The following is a 27,186-nucleotide window of genomic DNA, read 5'->3' on the forward strand; positions in this document are numbered from 1 at the left end:
AAGACTTCCTGGTACCTGTTCGAATACCCCTAAAATGCTCCTGAGACCCGCTTGAACTCCTCTAGAGTCCCCTGAGGCCCTCTGAGACTCTATGGAACACCCTTGAGACCCGTTAAATCACTCCTGAGACTTCCTATATTCCCTGAAGCCCCCTTAGACGCTCATGAGATATCCTGATAGCCCATTGAAACACCCTACACTCTCCTGGTATCCCACTGCAACCCTTTGAAAAACCCCTACAAGCACCCTTTGCTCGTCCTTAAAATTGCCCCCAGGCCACCGTTGCCATAGTTTCCGTCATTATTATATTTTGCATATTGCTGGACATGAAAAGGGTGCATAAATTGAAAGTGCATGGAAATAACGTGTATAAAAAAAGGTTTTAGTCTTTAGAACAACATTTAAGCTAATTCAAATTGGATCATATATTTTATATGGTGAATCATTTTTTTTATGATGAATTATTAATGATTATTTTTTTTTCTGTTATGATTATGATTAATGATTCAAATTCCCTTTTTCTCTTTGCTCTGTTGGTTCTTTCCGCGACCTTCTCGCTTAATGCTCATGCAGCAGTTACGTGTGGTTTTTGTATTATGTACGAAAAGTGTTTTCAAAAAATTAGTTCTTAGAATAATGCTTTATACAATATAATTTATTTATTTTCGGGTTTGGATGTGTATGCGTTTAGGGTACTTTTCAAACTAGCTATTTATTAACTTCTAAGGCATGAACTGAGTACCATTTTCATTCTTCGATATTTTTACTCGGCAAACTAGTAAAGGATTTGTTCCCCGACGGTAACACTACCTCATCTCCCCCTGAAAATTAATCAAACCACACAGTGTTTGGAATTTGAAGAAAAAAGATAAGCTACTGGGTCTTCTGATGAGAAGAGGGCTCTTTCCCATACAGACAGTCGAAGTGAATAGTCACAAACACGGACAGCTAAAATTTTGTGCCGATTTTCGGACTTCACCTACATTGTGGAAGTCTCGAGAAAGTAGAAAAGCTAATCCTTCCTCCGAGAATCACGGTAGAACCAGGTATGCCAGGTATAACCCTTTTTCCAACTAGTACCCAAGACCTTTGGACTCAGGATCCATGTCCTCATAAAGGACCTGATTGAGTGTCCGCAGAAACCCTCGTCGAGAAATACTTGCAGACCGCGACGTTTCAGGAGAACTCGCTACGACTCGACTTCCCAGATGACCATTCCTGGGTGAAGAGACGAGCCCCAGCCAACGCAACAGTAGAACCCCAGCCCTTGACGAGTTCCCGAGATATCCTCTGGACGTAGTTACCCCGAGTAGATCAACCAATCGTGGATGGGCTTCAAGGAGCAGTCGCTAGCCATCCTAACCTCGCCTTCGTTCCTACAGCGGTACCAGCCAGCTGGCCCACCAAACACCTACACACACCCACATCATAAGGTAAACACCTAGTTCTGCTTAGAGGGTTCGAAAAAGTCGGTACAAGAAACACCTAGTCCTAGTTAAATTTCAAATGCGTGAAGTAGTTCCTAAAATAGCATCCCGATTAACCGACCTTGAGTATATAGGTCCTAAGCACTGGCTTGCCGGTGACCAAAAACGGTAGCCAAGGGTCCATCTGACCCAGCGCTATCAGTATGACGACCGTACTGACATGAATTCAATGTCTGGGCCGTGGAATGGGGAAGCCGTTTCACAAACCAGCGGGGTCAGATCCTGCTAGAGACACTGGTCATGCTAGATGTCGACCTCGCTAATGGCGGAAAGGTGCGAAGTCGATTATTGACGTAACTTTTTGTCCTGGCCACTGGCCACTCACAGCGATCACCTGGCGGTTCGCTACAGTATCGACTACAACCCAAGTAGGCAGCGGGTGGAGGAAGCTGTGGCTAGGCCGAGGTAGGTATTTAGAGCGGTGTTTCACCGTGAACAAAACCTGCACGTGTTGCGACTATGCCTAGGCAAGTGCACCCTAGGAATTTGAGACCACCGGCGTACAGGTACTCTAGCGATTGCAAACCTGCACCGTGTCTACCTTCGAACCAGGAGGAGACCAAGATAAGGGCAAGCAAAAATTAATGCTTTGAGTGCCACTGCGAATCCATGGGGTGTTGCTACGGGATCATGATGACCAAAAAAAGGTGTAATGGCTACAGAGCAGTCTTTATAAAAGTTGGAGGGGATTATCGAGGGCTTTTTACGCGTCATGATCCTAGTCCAGATCCTAAACCATTGTAACGGAAAGTCAGCAACAGAATAATACGAACCGAGATCAACAGCAACTACCCCAGCGAAGGAAAAGAAATTGCGATTTGAAACTCGGTACGTGGAACTGCCGATCTCTAAACTTCATTGGGGCACCCGCATACTCGCCGATCTACTGTAGGACCGCGGGTTCGGCATCGTAGCGCTGCAGGAGGTGTGTTAGACAGGATCCATGGTGCGAACGTTTAGAGGTAATCATACCATCTACCAAAGCTGCGGCAACACACGCGAGCTGGTAACAGTTTTCATCGTGATGGGTGATATGCAGAGACGCGTGATCGGTTGGTGGCTGATCGACGAAAGAAAGTGCGATCAAGGGCCGATTCTTCCACTTCAGCATAATGATCGTGCACAGCCCACACTCCAAAAGCACTGTTGATGACAATGACGCATTTTACTCGCAGCTCGAACGCGAGTACGATCGCTGCCCAAGCCACGACGTCAAGATCATCATAGGAGATTTGAACGCTCAGGTAGGCCAGGAGGAGGAATTCAGACCGACGATTGGTAAGTTCAGCGCCCACCAGCAGATGAACGAAAACGGCGTACGACTCATTGATTTCACCGCCTTCAAAAAATTGGCCATGCGCAGCACCTTTCTCCACCTGGAGATCACCACAGCAGACGGTATCGCAAATCTACCACGTTCTGATTGACGGACGGCACTTCCCCGACATTATCGTCGTCAGGACTTATAGTGACGGTAACATCACTATCTGGTGATGATCAACCTTCGCCCAAAACTCTCCGTCATCAACAATGTACGGTACCGGCGACCGCCACGGTACAACCTAGAGCGACTGAAGCAACCGGATGTCGCCTCAGCATACGCGCAGAATCTCGAAGCTAAGAGACGAATGCCGAGTACGGTAAAGTCTCTCTAAACAAAAAAAAAATAAAAAAATCTCGAAGCCGCGTTGCCAGACGAGGGCGAGCTCGATGAGGCCCCTCTAGAGGACTGCTGGAGTACAGTGAAAGCAGCCATCAACGACGCAGCCGAGAGCACCATCGGGTACGTGGAACGGAATCGACGGAACGATTGGTTCGACGAAGAGTGCAGAACGGTTTTGGAGGAGAAGAACGCAGAGAGGGCGATAATGCTGCAGCAAGGGACTCGACAGAACGTGGAACGTTACAATCAGAAGCGGAAACAGCAGACCCGCCTCTTTCGGGAGAAAAAGCGCCGCCTGGAAGAAGTGGAGTGTGAAGAAATGGAACTGCTGTGCCGTTCCCAAGAAACACGGAAGTTATATCAGAAGCTCAACGCATCCCGCAACGGCTTCGTGCCGCGAGCCGAAATATGCAGGGATAAAGACGGAGGCCTCTTTACGGACGGACGTGAGGTGATCGAAAGGTGGAAGCAGCACTTCGATCAGCACCTGAACGGCGTGGAGAACGTAGGCACAAGAGCCCACGGCAACGGAAGAAACGACGACGCCAGTGCAGCGGAGGACGGAAATGAACCAACTCCCACGCTGAGGGAAGTTAAGGATGCCATTCACCAGCTCAAAACCAACAAAGCAGCTGGTAAGGATGGTATCGCAGCTGAACTCATCAAGATGGGCTCAGAAAAGTTGGCTACCTGTCTGCATCGGCTGATAGTCAGGATCTGGGAAACCGAACAGCTACCGGAGGAGTGGAAGGAAGGGGTAATCTGCCCCATTCACAAGGAAGGCGACCATTTGGAATGTGAGAACTTCAGGGCGATCACTATTTTGAATGCTGCCTACAAAGTGCTATCCCAGATCATCTTTCGTCGTCTGTCACCTAAAACAAATGAGTTCGTGGGAAGTTATCAAGCCGGCTTCATCGACGGCCGGTCGACAACGGACCAGATCTTTACCGTACGGCAAATCCTCCAGAAATGCCGTGAATACCAGGTCCCAACGCACAACCTGTTCATCGACTTCAAAGCGGCATACGATAGTATCGACCGCGCAGAGCTATGGAGAATCATGGACGAAAACGGCTTTCCTAGGAAGCTGACTAGACTGATTAAAGCAACGATGGACGGTGTGCAAAACTGCGTAAGGGTTTCGGGTGTACTATCCAGTTCATTCGTATCTCGCCGGGGACTGCGACAAGGTGACGGACTCTCATGTCTACTCTTCAACATCGCGCTGGAAGGTGTGATGCGACGAGCCGGGCTCAACAGCCGGGGAACGATTTTCACAAAATCCGGTCAATTTGTGTGCTTTGCGGACGACATGGACATTATCGCTAGAACATTTGGAACGGTGGCAGAACTGTACACCCTCCTGAAACGCGAAGCAGCAAAGGTCGGACTGGTGGTGAATGCCTCAAAAACAAAGTACATGCTGGTAGGCGGAACCGAACATGACCGGATCCGCCTGGGTAGTAATGTTAAGATAGACGGGGATACTTTCGAGGTGGTGGAGGAATTCGTCTACCTCGGATCCTTACTGACGGCTGAGGCGCATCATCAGCGGAAGTCGGGCCTACTACGGGCTCCAGAAGAAACTGCGGTCGAAAAAGATTCACCCACGCACCAAATGCACCATGTACAAAACGCTAATAAGACCGGTAATCCTCTACGGGCACGAGACATGGACCATGCTCAAGGAGGACCTGCAAGTACTCGGAGTTTTCGAGCGACGCGTGCTAAGGACGATCTTCGGCGGTGTGCAGGAGAACGGTGTGTGGCGGAGAAGGATGAACCACGAGCTCGCTGCACTTTACGGCGAACCCAGCATCCAGAAGGTGGCCAAAGCTGGAAGGATACGGTGGGCAGGGCATGTTGCAAGAATGCCGGACAACAACCCTGCAAAGCTGGTTTTTGCAACTGATCCGGTTGGCACAAGAAGGCGTGGAGCGCAGAGAGCACGATGAGCGGACCAGGTGGAGCGTGACTTGGCAAGCATCGAGCGCGAACGAGGATGGAGAGCGGCAGCCACGAACCGTGTATTATGGAGAAATATTGTTGATTCAGTTTTATCTTGAATTTGATGTAATCTATATATATAAAAATGAGTTTTAAGTCCCTTTGAGGCAACAAAACTCAAGAACGGATGAACCGATCAGCATGATTCTTGCACGGTTCGGTTTGTATTCGTGTTGGCTGTGTTTATATGTACAAAAAGTTACGAAAATCAACTAGAAAAGTAAGAAAATTGATAAAATACTGATTTTTCATGAGCTGGAAAGAAAATCAACACGATCGAAATGAAACCAATCTAGAGTGCGGTGCTGTTTTGAGCTCAACAGTTGTCAAACCACCACAAGACGGCAAGACAAGGTTTGCCGGGACAGCTAGTACCAAATAAATGAATGATTAAGAATAAAAAAAAATAAATTTAAGATTTATGAAAACTTCAAACCAAGTTGAAATGGATTAATGAAACAGTAACCTGGACAGGGCACTTCATGAATATTTAACGACAAGAAAGTTAAACAAATATTTATCCATTTGTGTGAAATGCGGTCATGGTTCCCCCACATCTCTTTTCCAAACAAAATGCCAATCCGAAATCGTTTCACAGCTTTTCATTGGCCGCTTTCCGCAGATCAAACAAATGCAATTCACATTGCAAGTCATTGAGAGCATTTTAGCACCTTTTTCACAGCTACGGTGTTAAGCAGCTGATTGTGACAGCTTAATCGGCCGGTTCGATCTTTGATTTTGGCACCGATCCAACTAGGCCTACCGCCGCAATAACAACGACAACAACAACATCATCGGGCTCAACAATCTCACCACCTAGAGGTATCATCATCTCCTCATCGAAGACAGTGCACGCCACCGGCGGCCGGTTCTCTGCACCTACTGCAGAGAAAAGGCGCTGACGTATCCGTTTCGCGCAAACCTAACCTCGCTAAAAATAGCCCCCGGTTGTCCGCTGCATTCCACTCTCGGAACTCCCCCGCAAAACGGACCACGGGCCGACGACACCAGCGAAAGCGAAACGACCTGCGTTCGCATTCTCACGCGGTAGGTCCCCAAACTGAAACACGACGGACGGTTTTGGCCATTAGCAGTAACTCGCAGGTCGGCACCACCGTCGCCCCCAGCCATTTAACTAAAATTAGAACCCCAAAAACGATAACAAATGCGGTCCCACCGCGGCGGCGGCGGCGCGGCAGCGGTGGGATGACCGACGAACAAGAACCAGCAAAAAAAAATGGTCGTTATTTCGGTGTGACGACAGGAAGAACTTGTGAATGAAGCAAAACGGAAAGTGTCTCTCACCTTGCCCGTGTTGGGGGTCGGCTGGGTTGGGTCGGGCGTTTGGTCAGTCGCTGTACATTTTTCGGAGGAAGGATAAGTCAACAACAACAAGCTACACGGACTGCCAAGAAGGAGCGTGTTGAGTGGCAGTGTGGGCAGAAATTTTAGAGAAGGGAGCAGATTTGTAATTTCCGTAAGTTTTTCTAAACTTAAAAACTGGCAAATACAAAGTAGGTAAGGGAAAAAGAAAAAAGAATAATATAGATAAAGAGAGTGTAAAAAAAAAACATAGAAAGAAAAGTACATAAATGTTATAAATATGGAAGAAAATGAGAATTAATAATGTAGAAGAGATATATAAGAAAAAAAAACTAAAAAGTAAGAATAAACAAAAGAAGAGAATAAGGAAAACGAGAAAAGTAGGAATGTTAATGTTAGGAAATGTTAATAATTTTAGACACAAAAGGAGATTCGAAAAACTTTATTCGGTGTTGATAATTTTCCCATAACACCTGGGTCCATCCTACTTTATATTAACACCGCATAAATTTGAAATGGTGTGATTTGATGAGATTGTTTTGGTCACGATTTTGTACTCTTGCACATATGAAGACTTTGACCATTTCTTCACTTTTAATCTTACCCAACGTTAAACAGGCTATCAAAAAGCCTCGATTTGATTTATGTATAGCTAACATTGGTTTTGTTCACTTTCATAATTCCACTATTTGATGTGCCGCATGGAGGCGCGGATTAAGTATTGTGGGGGCCTGGGGCCCGAGTGGATGTGATGGCCCCTCGAAGAGATGACCAGAATGTTTTTCCTTATTTTCGAACGGTATTTGAGCAATATGAAAAATAAAGCTAACGTTACTAACCAAAAAGGGTTTTCGCTTAAAACTATCAAATTCGATTTGGTTAAACGAAATATTTTGCATAAGCCGTTAATTTAGATGTTAATTGGCCAATTTATCCTTTGATTGGTTAAAAAAATACTTCCATGCTTAATGGCCGGCAGTCAAAAAAGCCCAAAATCGCATATGGTGCCCTATAAATTGGGGTATAGCTCAAAATTGTGACGTGCTGGAACAAATCTGTGCCCGAATTCGGATTCAGGTGCCCAAAATCTGTCAGAGACACATAAGTTTGCTCTTGAAACTGACCAAGTTAATTTTTGTTCAGCTGTGTAATTTATAGAAACAAATTGAAAAGCACTACTTTCGAGCTTATTTGCTTTAGAAAACTAAGACTATTTTTTGGAAGAAAATTTAATAATCTTTTGAATGAGAGATGAAAACCTGCGATAAGTTAGATCATTTTCAAGTAATAGCCAGTTTGATGCAGCAAAGTCAAAAACATGTGAAGTTCAATTACTACGTAACGATTTGACAATATGCGTAGCAAGTTTTCTTTTTCACCATTTATGATCCTCTACCACCCCTTAAAAAGTATGCATTCACAAACCTAACACTCCTGTAAAGTCTGAAACTATTTGATTACTAACGTTTATAAGGTTATCAAAAAAGCCGCACTTTGCTGTGTTGCATGCATGGGTTCGGTTCAATTTTAGATTTGGCCGCTTTCGGAGGGACACCCGGAACTGGTTCCGGCATTCCCGGCAGTCCCGAATGTAGTCTTAGTCTGCTTTTTTGATAACCGGTTATCAGGTTATCGGATAAGCCGTTATATGTTGTGTCGCATGCATGGAATTGGTTCTCTTTTATAAAAGGCCATTTCCGGTGGGACACCCGGAAACGGTTCCGGAACAATACCGGTTCAGATATGGTCTGATACTATTTTCTTGCAAACCGTTCATCAGGTTATTAAAAATGCCGCTCTTTAATGTGTCGTATACATTGGTTTGGTTCACTATTATATTTGATCACTTCCGGTGGGACATCCGGAACCGGTTCTAGAACCTGGAAGTATCGGAAATTACCCAAGAATTCCTCTAGGCGTTCCTCGGAAATTCCTCCAAGAGTCCCTCAGGAATCCATCGTGATATTCTCCGAGAATATCTCTACGAGTTGTTACGTTTGAAATGTGAATTAGAAGAAAGTCCTAGATTTCGAGCATGGAGAATGAAATGATTCGTGCACCACATGTTGAGAGCCCCTGCAACAGACCCATCGATTCTATCCATCATCAACCAAAACCACATATACCTCAGTTCAGTACAGGCTTTCCAAACTATTCTGGAATTAGGAACTTCAAGGTCTACAGGCTCTACGCTGGTTTTTCTTCACTCTATCGGCATTATTCTTTCACGATTGTGTCTGTTGCACCTCATTATATTACGAGTATCTGTATTTGTTGCTATTTGGGTGTCCACTGTCATACAAATGGACCCAATGTATTTTGAAGTATGGGTAGCAATATCTGTAAATCTTAGGATATTTCTATTGTAGCGAATGCTTGCGAAATATAAAATACGCTACTCTTAGAACCTCAGAGTGCAATTCTGATAACTGAGCAACATTCACTTGGTGATCTATTCTGGAATAAAGACCTTCAAGCTCTATAAGCTCTACTCTTGTATCTCTTTACTTTATTCTTCCACGATTACCTTTGTTGTATCTCATAATGTTTTGAGTATTTCTTTGTGTTGCTTGTGCATCCACTGACAAACAAATGATCTTTTTTATGGTATTTGAAAGTGTCGGAAATTGCCCAAGCATTCCTCTAGGCGTTCCTCGGAAATTCCTCCAGGAGTCCCTCAGAAATTCATCGTGATGTTCTCCGAGAACATCTACGAGTTCCAAGGGAATGCCTCAGGACTTCCCATGAAATTCTTCAGGAGTTTTCCAGCAGTTACTCGAAAATTTATTCAGGAGCTATGCTGGAATTCCTTCAGGAGTTCATCAGGAATTACTTCAAGAACTTTTCGAAAAATCCTGCTGGAGTTCCTCGGGAATTCTTCCAGAAATTCTACGTGGATTCCTCCAAGAAGTTTTCCAGGGATTTCTTAGGAATTTATCCAGGGATTCCTCCAGCGATTTCTCTAGAAATTCTTCCAGAGATTCCTTCGAGAATTCCTCCATGGACTCATCAAGGAGTTCAGTCACGAATTTCTCCAGAGCTCCTTCAGGAATTTATCTAAGATTTCCTCCAACAACTAACCCAGGGATTTCTTCAGGATTCAAGGGATTCTTCCAGAAATTCTTCTAGGGATTCCTCCAGAGTTTATTCCAGGAATTCTTCTAGGCAATACTCCAAAAATTTCTCCTGAGAATTTCTCCGGGTAATCTTCCCGGGTAATTTCTCCAGAAATTCCTTCAGGAATACCTCCAGGAATTTCTTCATGAATAACTGCTAATTTATATATGAATTCATCAAGGGATTTCTTCAGAAATTCCTCCACGGTGTCCTCCAGAAATTCTTCCAGGAGTTCCTCCACAAATACCTCTAGGAATTCCTCCACAAAATGTTCCCAGTATACCTCCAGCAATTCCAACAAGGTTTCTTTCCGGAATTCCTCACAGGGATTCCTCCTTAAATTATTTCAGGAATTCCATCAGTCATTCCTCCAGGGATTCCTCCAGGAATTCTTCCTGGATATACTCCAGGATATATTCCAAAAATTCTTCAAGCAAATACTCCAGGAGTTCTTTCAGGAATTACTCCAGGAATTTCTCCAGGAATGACTCTACGAATTCCTTCTGGAATTACTACAGGAAATAGTCTAGGAATTGTTCCGGGAAACACCCCAGGAATTCCTTCAAGAAATATTCTAGGAATTCTTCCAGGAATTACTACAGGAATTTCTGCAGAAATTCCTTCAATGCCAGTTCTTGCGGGAAATACCTCACATGAATTCGGAATTACTCGCATGAATAACTCCATAAATTCTTACGGGAAATAATTCATGAAATCCTCCAGAAATTAAAAATTGAACAAAATAAATTCTAAATTTCCTCGCAGTTCAAGGAAATCCTTGAGAAATTCCCCTAAGAATTTCCCTGGTAAACTGTTTAAAACTTCCTTCACAAATTACTACATGAATTCTTGCAGAAAGTACTCCAGGAATTCCTCCAGGGTATTCTCCAGAAATTTATTCAAGAAATTCTTGAAGAAATTCTTGGAAATATTCTTGTAGGAATTCTTGGAGGAATACCTGAAAAAAATCTTCAAGGAATCCCTGGAGAAATTCCTAGAGAGATTTTTGGAGGATTTCCTGAAGCAATTCTTGGAGGAATTCTCGGGGATATTCATAGGCATTTATGGAGAATTTTATGAAGGTATTTATTGAAAAACCCTGGAGGTTTTCCTAGAGAAATTTATAAAGGAATCCTTGGCCAAATTGCAGGACGGATTCCTGGAGGAATTTTGACATAAATATTGGGGCAGGTCTTGGAGAAATTCTTGTTAGAGTTCCTGTTGGACTTCTTGAAAAAAATTCTGAAAGAATTCCTTGAAGGTGGAATCCCTGGAGTTGTCCCGGGAGTATTTTCTTGAGCAATTTCTGGAGGTTTTCTGAAGAATCTAGGAGGTATTCATAAAGGAATTTCTGGAGGATTTTTTAATTTCTGGAATTTCTGGAGAATTTTTTAAAATTTTTGAAGGAATTTCTTGAAAAATCCCTGAAGGAATTTCTGGCGAAATTCCTGATGGGATTATTGGCAGATATATTAGAGGGTGCTCTGGTAAAATTCTTGGGGAAGGTACAGTAGGAGTTTTTGGAATTCCTCGAGGGATTCTTGGAAGAATTCTAGACAGATGTCTTGGAGGAATTTCTGGATGAATTCTTGGAGAAATTCGTTCTGAAAGAATTTCCGGAGAAATTTCTTGGAGAATTGCTGGAGGAAACTCTGGAGGAACCCCTGGAGAAATTTCTGGAAGAATCCCTTGAATCCTGAAGAATTCCCTGGAGGAAATCTAGGAAGAATTTCTGAGGGAGCTATGGAGGGATTCCTGGAGGAATACCTGAATGAATTCCTGGATAAGCCATGGGGGAATCCATGCAGGAATCCCTGGGGGAATCACTAGAAGAACTTCTAGATAAACCGCTGGAGGAATCCCTGGAAAATTTCCTGGAGAAACTCTTGGGAAAACTTCCTTGATGAGATTTTAGAGAACGCATGAAGAAATCCTTGGGAGACTCCCGTGGAATCCTCGGGGAATTTCTGGCGGAATTCCCGAGGAACTCCTGCAGGATTTTTCGAAAAGCTTTTGAAGTAATTCCTGAGGAACTCCTGAAGGAATTCCAGCATAGCTACTTAATAAATTTTCGAGAAACTGCTGGGAAATTTCGGAAGAATTTCACGGGATGTCCTGAGACATTCCCTAGGAACTCTGTAACATCTTAAGGGTTTGCGCATTCCTATCACGCATTTAGAACACGGAAAATCACATTTCCTCACATTTATTTATCTTCTTTTTTTTCTTACATTATTCATCTCTCTATGCTAACTTCCCTAATCGTATCTTCCCTAACGTTTCGTGCACCATCTTCCGCCTCCATGAAGCAACAGCGTGCCCAGTCCTGCCGACGTTCTGCTTTCCGCCGCCTCGGTGTCGCCGGAAATGCCACGAGTCTTGTTCCCGAACCCATCTATCTGCCGGGAATATGGTCTAGGGTAACGGTCGAATTTTGGACCCCCTATTCCGCACTAAACTCTTCATGCTGTAAGTGATTTGACTACATCCTCGACCACATCTAGCTTGCTTCCCGAGCCGGCTACTACTGCCGACCCGTAGAAAAGTTCTCGAACCGGACCTCGCTTCGACCGACGATACGATTTCTGCTACGCTGCGCAAGAATGAGATAATTTCTCACCAGAGAACCGACGCTAGTCTCATCTTTCTGCTTCTCTCATCGGCGTGCGTGGTGTGCTTCACCCGAAAGCTCTCTGGCCACATATCAATTGTACGTCTTGTTCGCCAAAGTCGGCGATAGAACTAGTGATCATCGTTGTCGCGTTGTCGTGTAGATGACGGAGTATGTGTGGCCGAACTGTCGCCTGTACTGAACTGAGGTATATGTGGTTTTGGTTGATGATGGATAGAATCGATGTGTCTGTTGCAGGGGCTCTCAACATGTGGTGCACGAATCATTTCATTCTCCATGCTCGAAATCTAGGACTTTTTTCTAATTCACATTTCAAACGTAACAACTCGTAGAGATATTCTCGGAGAATATCACGATGGATTCCTGAGGGACTCTTGAAGGAATTTCCGAGGAACGCCTAGAGGAATTCTTGGGTAATTTCCGACACTTCCAAACACCAAAAAGAACATTTGTATGTCAGTGGATGCAAAAGTAACACAAATGCTCAACAAATTATGAGATACAACAGAGGTAATCGTGGAAGAAGTACATCGATAAAATAAAAATATACAAGAGTAGAGCTTGTAGAGCTTGAAGGTCTTAATTCCAGAATAGTTTGGATGACCTAGATCACCAAGTGAATGTTGCTAAGTTATCAGAATTGCACTCTGATGTTCTAAGAGTAGCGTAGATTATATTTCGCAAGCATTCGCTACAATAGAAATATCCTAAGATTTACAGATATTGCGACCAAGGATGCCATACATACAGATTTATCTGTATTATACAGATTTTTGAGCACTCGTACAGATTTCATTTTATATGAAATACAGATTTTTGAGGTAGAGGGGCTATTTTATTTTTGTATGGGATACAGATTTTTCACCAAAATGTTGTATGGGATACAGATTTTTGAAGAGAGCGATACAGATTTTTCAAAAAATCATCTGGCATCCCTGATTGCGACCCATACTTCAAAATACATTGGGTCCATTTGTATGACAGTGGACACCCAAATAGCAACAAATACAGATACTCGTAATATAATGAGGTGCAACAGACACAATCGTGAAAGAATAATGCCGATAGAGTGAAGAAAAACCAGCGTAGAGCCTGTAGACCTTGAAGTTCCTAATTCCAGAATAGTTTGGAAAGCCTGGAATATCCCATGAATGTACCAAAAACATTATAGATGTGCACTGAGGTTCCATCAGCATTATAGACTACATTCCACGAAAAATTTTCACAACATAAGCAAGAGACAGTATGTAGATATCGTAAGCCAAACTTCAAAGTGTATTGGAGGCCATTTGTTTTTCACGGAATGTCCAACTACCACAATATCAAGTTGCTCATAGCATTGTAAGGTGTAATGGACATCAACGTGACTAAATTTCTTGAACAGAGTGAACACAAACGATGGTAGATGTTTTAGATCTTAAGAAAATGAATTCCAGAGTAGTTTGGATGACCTAGATCACCCAATTCATGTACCATGAATTTTTTAGGGCTGCTTTGAGGCTTTTTGAGTACCGTAGACAATGTTCTGTAATCATTCATCGTGTATAAAATTTGGTTGAGAATGTCAGATTTGTGTCACAAACTTCAGAGTACTTTGGAGGCCTTAGAATAGCTCTGGGAACAAAACTTCAACAGACTATGATGGGTAGTAATACTTTGCATGTCTAGGACCAGTGAAAACTATTGATGATTAGCAAAACGATGAAATTTGAGCAAAAACATGTAGAATTTATAAAAAATACAAAAAAAAGCCACGTATTTTCGCCTCCCCGCAAAAGGGGGGAGGGTGCAAAGGGGGGAGGTACCATGCATTTCTAAGCACAACTATTCCCCTTGACTATAAAAAAAAATCGGGGTAAAATGTTTTAAAACAAAGAAGATATTGCATTTCTGCCAAAAGTAGATCGTCCCGGGTGTTTGCGGGTTAAAAAACTCAGGAAGCACTTTCGAATGGATCTCCAAAAGAATATCTGAAAAAAAAACCCTGTCAAATTCTTGAAGAAACCCCAGATGAAAGTTTTGAAAAACTTCTAAGGGAAATACCTGGAGAAATTCCTCGTAAAAGCCTTGGACGGACTTTCTAGAAAAGTTTATTGAGTAATCTATTAAAAAAATCTTTAAAGAGTATGTGAAAGATTATCTAAATAAATTTTAAAGATTTTTTAAAGGATTCGCTGAAAGCATTTCTGAAAGTAATTCTGGAGCAATTTGTGGACATATTTCTGAAGAAATTCTTATATAAATAATAGATAAAAAAAAAGCCTAGATAAGTTTCTGTGAAGAATTTTTGATAAAAAAAATATTTCTAAAATAATTCCTGTTCAAATTCTAAGGATACATTTCTGAATAAATTCCTCAAAGAATTCGCAGAGAAATTCTTATAGTTATACTTAAGGAAATTCCTGAAGAATCTTTGAAGAAATACATGGAAAAATATTTGGAGTAAATCCTGTAAAAATCTATGTACGAACTCCTGGAGGAATTCCTGCAGGATTTCCCGGAACCTTCTGAAAAAAAAATATATGGAGCAATTTTAAAACTAATCCATTGAATATTTTTTGATGGAATCCTGTGGAAGATTTTTTGGAGAAATCGGTGGATGAATTTCTGGAGCAATTCTAAACTATTGATTTTCTGAAGGAATCTCAGAAACCGTTTCTGAAGAAATCCGAGGATGATTTCCGGGACGAATGCAAAATTTTGAGAGAATTGAAGGCGGAAGGTTTTCTAGAATAGTTCTTGGAAAAATGTTTGGACAATGCAATCCTCTAGCGTTAATTCTAAATGAAATTCTAGAGCAATTTCTGAAGAAATCTATGGTAAATGTTCTAAAAAAAACTTTCAAAATAAATCCGTAAAAGACTTTCTGGAAAAAAAGAATAAAAGATTTTCAAAGGGAATCTATGAAGATATTTCAGGAGGAATCCAAACAAAAATTGCAGATTTTTTTTATGAAATCCTTAGAAAATTTTATGAACAAATCACTTCGGGAATTTCTGTAAGATTTTTTATAGCCACCGAAGGAGTAATTCCTGAAAATATCCATTGATTATTTTTCAAATGAATGCTTAGAAAAATTTCTTGAGAAATCTCTCAAATAATTTCTGAAGGAATCACAGGAGGATTTCCGAAAAAAAACCATGGCAATATTTCTGAAGCAATCCTAGCAAGGTTTTCTAAAATAACCTTTTGGGGAATTCTGGAGAAATAGCTAATGAAATATCTGAACAATTCTCTATAAGAAACTCCAGAAATGCTTGGAGATAATTAAGGTATGAATCTTTGATAGATCATTGTAAGTTATTTCTGGAAAATTTCGGGGAGTTTAATTTTTTTTATCTTGCCTGGTTGAAGGCATCTAGAGTATGTTGTACTAGCGCTGCTACATTCAATCTAGATAACACAAAAATAATTTAATCGTACATACAAACCAACAGCACTACCACTACTAGAAATGTGCCATATCACCAACACTCCCAATACGGTAAATTTCAGAACCGATGTGGAAAGGTTAAACACAGCTTTTTCATACCATAAAAAACAAAACACACGCAGAGATAGGGATCGCAACGATCAATGCGATACAAATGAATAGATATAAAAATTCCTTCTTCAAGGACACAAGAAGCTCCAAGCAAACTGTGGCACTAATGATAAAAACAAAATAACGATAGACAGCGTAGGTTTCTTTTAATTGTCAATCTGTTTTATACTAGTATCTAACTATTTGAAAATTGTTCTCTTAGTTTACCCTTGAAAAAGGCCAAATAAATCAGGCCGAAACGTCGGGCAATTCAAATTTAATCGTTTGGATTCCCTAACTGAGAAAGCTAGAGTTTCCGTAGCGAGCCATTTCCAGTCTAAAACCCCTAGCAAAATATGTTTAAAATAATAATAATTCTTGTTTTAAAGCTTCTCTAAGCCATCAATAAAACAGTCTTCCTAAGACCAGTTAGGAGGGTATCGCGCCACTTGGGCGGTGGCTTCTATATTCGTCTGTTTTCCACTATAACTCAGTCAATTTTGAACCAATTGACTTGATATGTTGTACACGGGTAGATACTATACCTATCTCACCACATTTAAAAAGTTGTGTCAATTGGTTCAAATTTAACTGAGTTATAGTGGAAAACAGACGAATATAGAAGCCACCGCCCAAGTGGCGCGATACCCTACCATATTTATTTCTTTTTCAAAAATGGACTTTTTAATTTTTTGTCATCAAATTTGATGCATTTTTACAAAGCTTGTTCTGCAATCACTTCGTTATATCATTCTTAAATTTTGATCATGAGTTTGTTATTGTTTTTCATAACACAGCGCAACATTTTTTTGTCTCAAGAGCAAACTTATGTGTCTCCGAAGGTTTTTAGGCCGCTGAATCCGAATCCGGGCTCAGATTTGCTCCAACACGTCACAATTTTGAGCTATACCTCAATTTATAGGGCAAAATATGCGATTTTGAGCTTTTTCGACTGCAAGCCATTAAGCATGGGAATATTTTTTTAAGCAATCAAAAGGTTAAATGGTCAATTAACATCTAAACTAACGACTCATGCAAAATATTTCGTTTTACCTAATCAAATATGATAGATTTAAGCATTTTATGTTATTATGAAAACTTGCATGCAACTTGTGGAGGATGACTTGTATGGGAAATATCGTACCTAACATAAATCGCTTATAACTATTAAAATCGATTTGGTAAAACGATTTTTTTTTGCATGAGTTGTTAATTTAGATATTAACTGACCATTTAGCCTTTTGATTACTTAAAAAAAGTATTTCCACGCTTAAAGGCTTGCAGTCAAAAAAGTCCAAAATCGCATATTTTACCCTATAAATTGAGGTATAGCTCAAAATTGTGACGTGTTGGAGCAAATCTGAGCCCGGATTCGGATTCAGCGGCCCAAAATCTGTCAGAGACACATAAGTTTGCTCTTGAGACAGACCAAAAGTTAATTTTTGTTACGCTGTGTAATTTATAGTTGGATTCAAGAAACTTTAAATACATATGTGTGTGTTTTTATTGTCTTCTTTCGTAGAAATCTCTTTCTTGGAGATATCTGCCAACACTGTCAACCATCCGACTAGGGTGGATGGAAAAAGACCGCCGCCTTGCATCGATGATATGACACAAGCTGTTCCAAACCATTGAACACCGTCAGCCGCGCTCCCCTGAGACTTTCAGATAATGACGATGCGGTTCTGACCGACGTCTAGTGCCGATGTGCAACGTATCCCTGCTCCCGTTGTCCTCTTTAAGGAATAAGAAGAATACCTCGCTTCATGTTTATTTTTCTGCCGCGAAAAAGTGAAAACTGACCGCCCCAGAAGGGGGGGTCTTGCGTACGAAATTATTAATGCCGCGTCCGGTTGGTTTGGATTCGGACGCTGCTCGCTGCGCTGGTGAAAGAAATACATGTTGTGGATAATTTAAGATTTGCGATCGCAATCTTGCGCGAAGGTGGAATCTAGCAGTTTAAATTGTATCTGCATTCTCGAGAAGGTTATTTTGAGAAGATAAAAAGAGTTTCGGAGATTTATTGTTTCTGGGTGGGTGTGACGTTAGTGGTAAAATTAGGATCAACAAAATCGCTGGGTGTAATTTTAGAATTCCGAAATTATGTCAGTTTGATTTCGATTGAGAAAAAAAAACACAAGATCAAGGTATTCGCTACACAGTGTATGTGACAGAGTGTCCGTTTTCCGGTCATTTTCCTTGTCCCAGGATTCGGGCCAAAATTTGATGATTATCTCGGGAAACCTTGGGATTCTGTGTATTTCTTTGATCTTGCTGAGACTAGCAGTTAAGCATAAGCTAGTGGATAACTGACACTGAGGAAGATTGCAAGTGGTTGTCAAAATACGCGTATCTGTCAAAGGATTAGCATAATAGGGCGGAACTAAAAAGTACAAAACTCATTACACTCATTCGAAACGAAGCACAGTTTACAACTACGATGTTATGATCTGCATTCCAAAAAAAAAATAATTACCACAGCATAAGTTTGTGTGTAACATCAGCTCTGTTTGTAAAACGAAAGTCGTGAACGAATCAACAATCAAACATGTTCATACACAGTTAGAAAAAAACAGCGACTTCGGTAATGTTTTACCAAAATCTCAACCGTTAAGTTTGTTCGGTAAACGTAGCAACTTTTACCGAAATTCGTTAAAGTTTGACAGATTAACGATAAAATTTTACCGGAATTTGGTAATGTTTCACAGAATTTCGTAAAAAAAACCATTACCGAATGCTCAGTGGTTGAGATTTCGGTAAAAACTACCGAACGCGATTAGCTGTGTACATATACCATAGTCGTGTGCTGACTTCGATATCGTGCTCCAAAAATTAACGCGGAACAGCTTTGAGTTATGACTTACTCAAGTTTTATTATGCAAAATAAAGAAACGTTGTAGTAAACTGATTAAGAATCTTCCAGCAGTAACGAAAATGGCAGAGTTTAGTTTCTCTCAATCAACAGAATGTGCTTAATTTGATAACTGTTGGAAAAGTTCAAAGACAAGTTCCTACGGGAACATATAATTAGACAAAAAAGAAAAGGAATAGGAAGAAGAGTATGTCATTTATTTCACTGAACGAATGTAGCCAGAATGTTTATTCTGGCAGACCCTCTCACCTTCGACCTTAGTGACCACGTGGTTTATGGATGGCCCCATTAGCTTAGCGAGGGCATGGTTCTGATGGAGGCCTTTGCTTCAGTTCACAACAATTTGATCACTAATAATGAAAAAGAAGCATAAACATGTATTTTTTATCCAACATACAATTCATCATGTAATCATCATATATGTAACTCTTTACGGAAGTCCTTCAGAGAATTTTATTAATTTTTTTCAGGAATCCCTGAAAGCGGAATTCTGGCAGAAAATCCAGATACTTTTTCGAGAATTCCTTACGAAACTCCTCCGAAGTCCTCCAATGATTTTTCAGGAACTTCTACAGGACTTCTGCCAGCAACTTGAAATCATGCTTGATAACTTTCTCATACCAGGGGTTCTTGTATTTGTAGGATTTTTTTTTTTTCTAAATACTCTAAGGAATTACATTATAAAGTGAAGCAGATGTTTATTCTAAACTCTTCAGAAAGCTTTTCTTGTTTTTTTTAGATTTTTGTCACAAGCTTTCAAATATTCATATATTTTCCAGTTACTCACTGAAAATTATTCATATTTTCACGAAAATTACTTTGACGGATTTTTTTTAGAAAATTCTCATAAAATCGTTAAGGATTTTTCAAATTCATTGATGAATTTCTCCTGAAATCGATTTGGAAATTTCTCCCAGAAACTTCGATGTAATGTTTTGTAGGAAACACAACAAGAAATCCCACATTATAAGGTTAAGACTTCCTTCAGGATTTTTTATATGCTGCTTGAATTTTCTCCAAAAATATCTTCAGAAATAATACAAGATATTTCCTATAAAGATTAGTCCAATAAGTACCTCTGAAGTTAGCCTTTTATCTAGAGGTTTTTCCAGAAGTTTCTTCAGAGACATCTGTGATTTTCCAGGTACATCTTACAACAATCTCAAAACATATTTTTCTACAGAAAGTTATTCAGGATTTCTGAAATAATTTAGAGTACGCCTTCATTCCAAAAATTAAATATAATCCGAAAATTTAAGAGTTTTGCTATTCATATCTTAGAGCATTTTCCAGGAGTTTTCTTAAAAATTATGTGAAGAATTAGCATTAAGTTAAAATTCACAAATATAAAGTAATTAAAAAAAAATCTTAAAAACTTGTTCAAAGGATAATTATTTTAATTACTTTTAGAAATCTCTATTGGATATTTCTTAGTATTTCTTAGGTATTTTACAAGCATAATTTTAAGACTTTTGTAGAAAAAGATTCATGGAGGATTTTTTAAAAGAAATCCCAAAATTTCATGAATTCCAAGAAATGCGTGAAAAGTATTTTGAAGTTTTCTTTAAAAGGACAGGAATTCTGGATAGATTTCCAAGGAAATAATAAAAATAAATAAATATTTCTGATATTTTTCCGTTAATGTTTATCTTTCTATCTTTCTATCTCGCCTATAAGATATAGGTGAGATGGATCCAAGCCCGTGCACAAGGGGGGGGGGTTTTGGGGGTTAAACCCTCCTCATTACCGCCACTTTATATACTAGGCGCCCCTCCGCCTTTTGCCGAAATTGGGAAAAACCCCTCCCTTGGCGCCACTTCTGTGCACGGGCCTGGATGGATCTACATAGGCCTTAGCCGTGTCGAAAGACAAACAACAAAGAAAATTAATCAGATTTTTTTTTTCGTAAATTGTGTTGCACAATTCCAGAAACCTTTGCAGCTTTTAAGCCTTATTCATTGTAATTTTTGAAGAAAGGAATTAACTTGAAAAGTTCTGCAATTAGTTTCTGAAACCATTTTCAGAGAGATGCTTGGAGAAACTCCTAAAGCCATCCTTTGAAAAAAATTTACTTAAAATTTTGTCTTCCATTTTTTTTACGTTTACCTGGAAAAGTACACGTATATATTCCACAAGATGGATTTCCTGATTAAATTGCCGAAGAAAATCCTGTCTTAAATTCAGCTGAATCCTTAAAGAAAAAAATGTAGTCCGAGGGAAAAAAAATTGCAGAAAACATTACAAGAAAAATTATTCAGGTATACGATGCTAGTTGTCCTACCAAGGAAGAAATCTCAAACAGAGATGTTCTGTGGTGGAACAAAACTTTGGCTGCTTTAAGGAAAAAATCTCGGAAGCTTTTTAATCGAGCAAAACTTTCTGGACAATGGGATCAATATAAAATGGCCCTTACAACTTATAATAAAGAACTAAGAAAATCTCGTAGAATCACCTGGAGGTCCAATTGCGAGAACATAGAAAAAACCCCAGATGTTGCAAAATTGCAAAAAGTTCTTTCCAAGGAGCATTCAAATGGTCTGGGAAATTTGAAGAAAACAAACGGTAGTTTTACTATTGACACAAACGAAACACTAAAAATAATAATGGAAACAGATTTCCCGGGTTCAAATTTAGTTTTGGAAGATGGTGTAAAAGATGCAGAAGTTGTGGAAAATCATAGGCGTTTCAGGACTATGAATGACTATCTATCCGTACCGGATACTATCTTCACCCAATCAAAAGTTGAATGGGCAGTAAATTCTTTCGAACCTTCCAAATCTCCTGGTAAAGATGGTATTTTCCTGCACTTCTGCAGAAGGGTGGAAAGGTGCTTCTTAATTCTCTTACCAGAATATTGAAAGATAGTCTGTCACAAGGTTACACACCTACAACACAGACAAACAGACGTAACACCTTAAACGATTTTCATGGAAATCCATCGCCCAGTTCACACTACTACCACCTGGTGGAAAAGTTGCACGAATCACTGTGTTGTGCCATATCGTCAACAGAAGGCGCTAGTGTGAAAAGTCAAACGCATAGAAAAATTATGCGCGCGCCTCTGGTTGTGAAAGCCACAACTATGAAAATTTAAAATGATCGTTAAAAGCATGGTCGATGGAAATTTCGCATGTGTTACGTCTGTTTGTCTGTGCCTACAATATGGACTCAAGTTCGTGTAGTATTTATTCCTAAACCAGGAAAAAGAGACAAAACAAATCCAAAATCTTTTAGGCCTATTAGTCTCATATCGACCATACTTAAAATTATGGAAAAGATACTAGACGAATACATAAAATCAAAATATGTACCAAACAATCCTCTCTACAGAAATCAATTGCTTATCAACCCAACAAATCAACGGTGACAACTCTTCATGAGCCAGTTACAAAAATTGAAAGCACACTTGACAGAAAAGAGATAGCTCTTGGGCATTTCTTGATATTGAGGGTGCTTTTGATAGTGCATCATACAATTTTATTGAAAACTCAATGGTAAAGAGAAAAATCGAGCTTTGGGTCAATGAATGGATTATGGAAATGCTTAATAGCCGAAAAGTATCTGCTAAATTAGGAGAATCATCTATTACAGTAAAGACCACAAGGGGTTGTCCTCAAGGAGGTGTACTCTCACCCTTGATATGGTCGCTTGTTGTAGATGATCTTCTCAAGACATTAGTGGAAAAAGGCTTCGATGTTATCGGCTTTGCAGATGACCTAGTTATAATAGTTCGTGGAAAATTCGATAATATCATCACAGATAGAATGCAATCTGCATTGCATTACACTTGGCGGTGGTGTCAAAACGATGGGTTAAACATCAACCCTTCAAAAACAGTTCTGATACCGTTCACTTGCAAAAGAAAAATCACTATGAAAGCTTTAACAATAAACGAAACTGTCTTACAATATTCGTCAAATGTAAGATTTCTAGGAGAAATTCTAGATGACAAACTAAATTGGATGACTAAACAGCTTCCTGCACAAAAAAAGCTTGAGAAATTACAACGTTTGGCTTGCATAGCTGTAACAGGAGCAATGCATAATACACCGTCGAAAGCCTTAGACCAAGCCCACTCATGGGCTCCATCAAGCGTTTTAACGTTAAGTAGAGTCCCGAACAAAGAAGCGAACCGCACCGGTCGCTGCTAAGTAGGGCTCGAAAGCGAAAAGTTTACGTGCGGTTCGTAGCAGGGCTTAGAATATAGAGACACGCAAAGTACGGTCTCTATCCGTAGGCTCGTGCGCTCCCTCGCGTTCAGCTCTCTGGGTAGCGTAAAGAGGAGACGAAAGAACTTGAGTATGGATTTGTTGCCAGGTATAGTTTCTAGAGAATGATTTTCTTGTTTTGTATAGGTAGGAATTTATTTTAGTTTGCATCAAATATTTAAAATTTTCAACCAATTACATCGTTACACGATCGTTACACGAATAACACAACAAATTGTCTGACATACAATTGTGATAGAGTGACAATACAAACGCAGAAAAATAATAGGTTTAAATTGACAAGCTTTGCTTAAGTATGTTATGAATAAAGTTTTCGCTTCTTCGCCAATTTTAGGATCATGCATATCGAAAATGTATTGATATTCTCTTAAAAATAGTTACGATTGCGCATAATCGCACCTTTAGTTTTTCATTCGGCAGATCGTTTCGAAACAAATATTTGAAGAAATGTATAGTGATTCGGTGAGTTTTGCTGTTTTAACACGTACATGTTTGAGCCGGGTTTTCTACGCAGCAAGTAAAGCTTAGTTTCGCACATTTAGAAACATGTCCAAATAAATAACTTGCGAAGTTCGTTCCGACAAGTTTCAAAATTATCGTCATCCATCGCAGATTCCGGTGAGAAGATGTGCGTATTTTCTAACCCGAAAAGATACCATTTGACGGTAATAAGTGACCACAAGCTTTTCTTTCTTCACTTTCCGGGCTGAGATCCCCCGCTTTGAAAGAGCTGTGCTTCGCGTTTCGTTTTGTCGTGTATATTTCAAAAAGGCAAAAAAGTTTTGGTTTGATTGCTGTTTTTGAAAATGGTGGTGGTCAGTGGTTTAATCAATATAAATTTAAAAATATAAATTAAATAAACGAGACATTAGGAAGAAAGTGTGCGAAATGGGTAACTTCACCGTCCACGCATCCTTCCTCTCCTGTAAATTTGAGCAGTACCCTGCCGAAATAAAATAGTCTAAACTCCAAGTATTTCGCAGAATCATCTTTGCGCGTAAATACAACGCAGTAGACCAGGCCGCTTTGATGCATGTGTCATATCTCTGATATGCTGCAAGCATCAGTATTGACAAGAAAAGTAACAGAATCGCTTTCCAGGGTGATTCCGCGTATGTATGAGATTAGATAAGAGTAGTTACGATTTTTCAAAGATGAATTGACTGTACCTAACTCAACTCAGATATCATAGAAACACTACAGTTATTTCTTTTTTTAAAAACTAAATCATACCGATAAAATCCTTAAAAAATATAGTCGAGCTGTCAAGTTTCACCAATTAAAATAGGCGGTGTGCAGGACTGTCATATTGTAGGTTCCTCGTTATAGAAAAAGCAAGGCGTTGGATGTCAAAATACAACAATTGTTGTATGAAGTGCCAAAAAGGAGAGTGGGCTCATTATATACTTTGGCAAATACGCAGTCTACTTCAAGCGCATAGAATCTGCTTCCAACAAAATATTCATATACCAGCATCCAAAAGATCGCAATATATATATTAAGATTTGCGAGTGATGCTTTGTAACTAAAAGGTTGTGACTGAGTATAGAATTAGCTAATGTTAAAATACACGTTAATGAAAAAAGGTTGCGCAAACTTATCGCAGACTGTTAGAAGACTGCTTCTACTATGACCAGGATTCAAAAATCTTGACCTATGCGGAGTTGTAAAGGTGGCAACTACGTTATAAATGTGTTGGAAATGCAAGGGATGTAATTATTCAATAAACCTAATTATTAAAAAAGATGCTCATAATCTCAAATACAGATAAATTTCTTGCGAGAAAGGCAACATGAATATTGAAGAGATGGATATTATTTTAGATAAAAATTCAACCTACAAGTCATACAGTAAGCAACAAACATATAATTTAAAAAAAGATTGCTTGAATTCCGGGATTAAATACAATAATAAATTATTGAGAAAATGATATCATTAAACGCACCAAAACTGGTACAAATCTCCAAGGGAATTATTTATTTGAATTCAATTTTTCAGTTTTCAGTCTTATCCAAAACCCCTTCTTTCAAAATATGAGCACAGATTATTATACTGAATAAGATTTGCAATAACACCATAGAAATACACAAAATATTGCGATGATTTACAGAAGTGCAAAAAACCGATGGTACGGAAAAAATAGAGACCACCGGTGCGCAAAGGCGACCGATCATTATTTTACTCACATGGAAACGAACGACCGGTGCGAAAATGGGTTGATAACGAAATTAAAAATCGTTAACGACGTGCTGTTGCGTGTGTAGTATGAAGCCCACGGGTGGGCTTGGTCTTAGAGGCGGCTCTTAATAAGCTTCCACTGCATCAATATGTTCAAATGGAAGCTGGAAAGAGTGCACTTAGGATAAGAAGAAACCACTATCTTATTAGAAGGTAATCTTTTCGGGCATCTGAGTATACTGATAGATTTTCCAATCAATCCTTTACTAGTGATGAACGAAGACTGGATGGATAAAAAGCTGAACTTACAAATATCTCAACAGGATCGGTTATATTCTATACAGATGGATCAAAAATGAATGATGGCACTGGAGCTGGAATTACAGGCCCAGGACATAATAGTTCAATACCAATGGGGAAATGGACAACTGTTTTCCTTGCAGAAATATATGCTATTTTAGAATGTGCATCTGTATGTCTAAAACGAAGATACTGGCATACACGAATATGCATATTCTCAGATAGTCAAGCGGTTTTGAATGCGCTAAAGTCATTCATATGCTAGTCCAAAATGGTGTGGGAATGTATAGGACTGTTTCTAAATGTGAAATACAGTTGGAAATAAAAAAAGGGAACATCAAATGATACAGTCGAATTGGATTGCAACGAAAAATGCAAGGCAGTCAAAACTGTTTATAAAGCTAAATTGTAAAATTACAGAAAAGTTACTAAATAAAAAATCTCTGAGCATAATCATTGGGCCCTTCACATGTCATTGCCCAGCCAGATATCATTTGAAAAAAAAAAAAACAAAATAACCGGTGTCAAACTGATATCTGTCATTTTTGTAACTGTGAAATTGAGACCTCAAAACATTTATTATGTGACTGTCCAGTATTAATTATGCATAGAAGACATTATATTAACAAGGGAGTCGTAAGTCCTTTTGAAATTTGGTTGGAAAATCCCAATTTAGTTGTAGAGTTCATTCTTAGAATTATACCAGATTGGGCAACTTTGCATCCTCAGCAAACGGCGGTTACCCTAAATGGTGACTCGTCGTCTGAATGAATGCAAAATTAGACAGGGCACAGGGGTATACCACAATAGATCACAATAATGGTCGCAGTGGTCCAAATCCCAAAAAAAAACGTAGTTACAGAAATTACTTATGCAGTCGGTTGAAATAGTTTATTTTATTCTTGTAGCAACTCCAAAGAGAAGCCGCAGAGGAACTTGGATAATAATCCTTGAGAAATTTCGAATAGGAAGGGAAAAAACACTTCGATTGGATGAACTTAGAAGAATATCCTCTCCTCTTCTTGGCGTAACGTCCTCACTGGGACAAAGCCTGCTTCTCAGCTTAGTGTTCTATGAGCACTTCCACAGTTGAGCGATTCCAAGCAACAGCATCAAAATTGAGGAAATTTTTTAATTCATGATTTTCTATTGAACTGAAACTTTGCACAGTTTTTCAGTTCCATTTCAATCGCCATTTTTCGATATCAAATTTTTATTTTGAATCACGACTAACTTTTTAAAAGGGTGTATGTGAAAATGGTTCAAAAATATTCAAAAATCTGCACAGCCAAAATGGTTCGTTCGATTGCTATGAATTTTTCAGCAAAGTTAGATAACTAAATGGTATTTCCTAAGAAAATATACACTGTGAAAAAACATCTTTTTTAATATTAAAAAATATCATTTTTGTCACAAAAACTCAAATATCTCAAAACCCTATCTTTTTACCATCGTAATTTTTTTTGGGAAAGACGGTCCATTGTATTAGCAATCTACCATAAAAATTTGGTGATGGTAAACTAATAAACAAAAAAGTTATAACATTTCAAACATTTCACTATTTTCACATTTGGTAAATATTTTTTTCTGTGTAAATTATTTCGGTCAGAAATCGCAGTTTGATGCTGATTTTATTGTTCAGCAAAGTTAGATAACTAAATGGTGATTTCTAAGAAAATATACTCTGTGAAAAAAAATATTTTTTTAACATTAAAAAATATCATTTTTGTCACAAAAACTCAAATATCTCAAAACCCTATCTTTTTACCAACGTAATTTTTTAAGGTCCATTGTACTACTGCAGTAATTCTGAAAAGTGACGTAAGCGCCATTCAAAATTTCGATATTTTTT

General features: G+C 39.4%; 1 protein-coding gene across 1 annotated transcript in view; it reads right to left on the minus strand.

Moving 5' to 3' along the window:
• LOC109432919 (uncharacterized) overlaps window positions 1-27,186 on the minus strand; it is a 113,405-nt gene that overhangs the window by 77,060 nt on the left and 9,159 nt on the right. The window lies entirely within an intron of this gene.

Source organism: Aedes albopictus, chromosome 1, assembly GCF_035046485.1.
Source record: "Aedes albopictus strain Foshan chromosome 1, AalbF5, whole genome shotgun sequence".
In the NCBI taxonomy this organism is placed as follows: domain Eukaryota; kingdom Metazoa; phylum Arthropoda; class Insecta; order Diptera; family Culicidae; genus Aedes; species Aedes albopictus.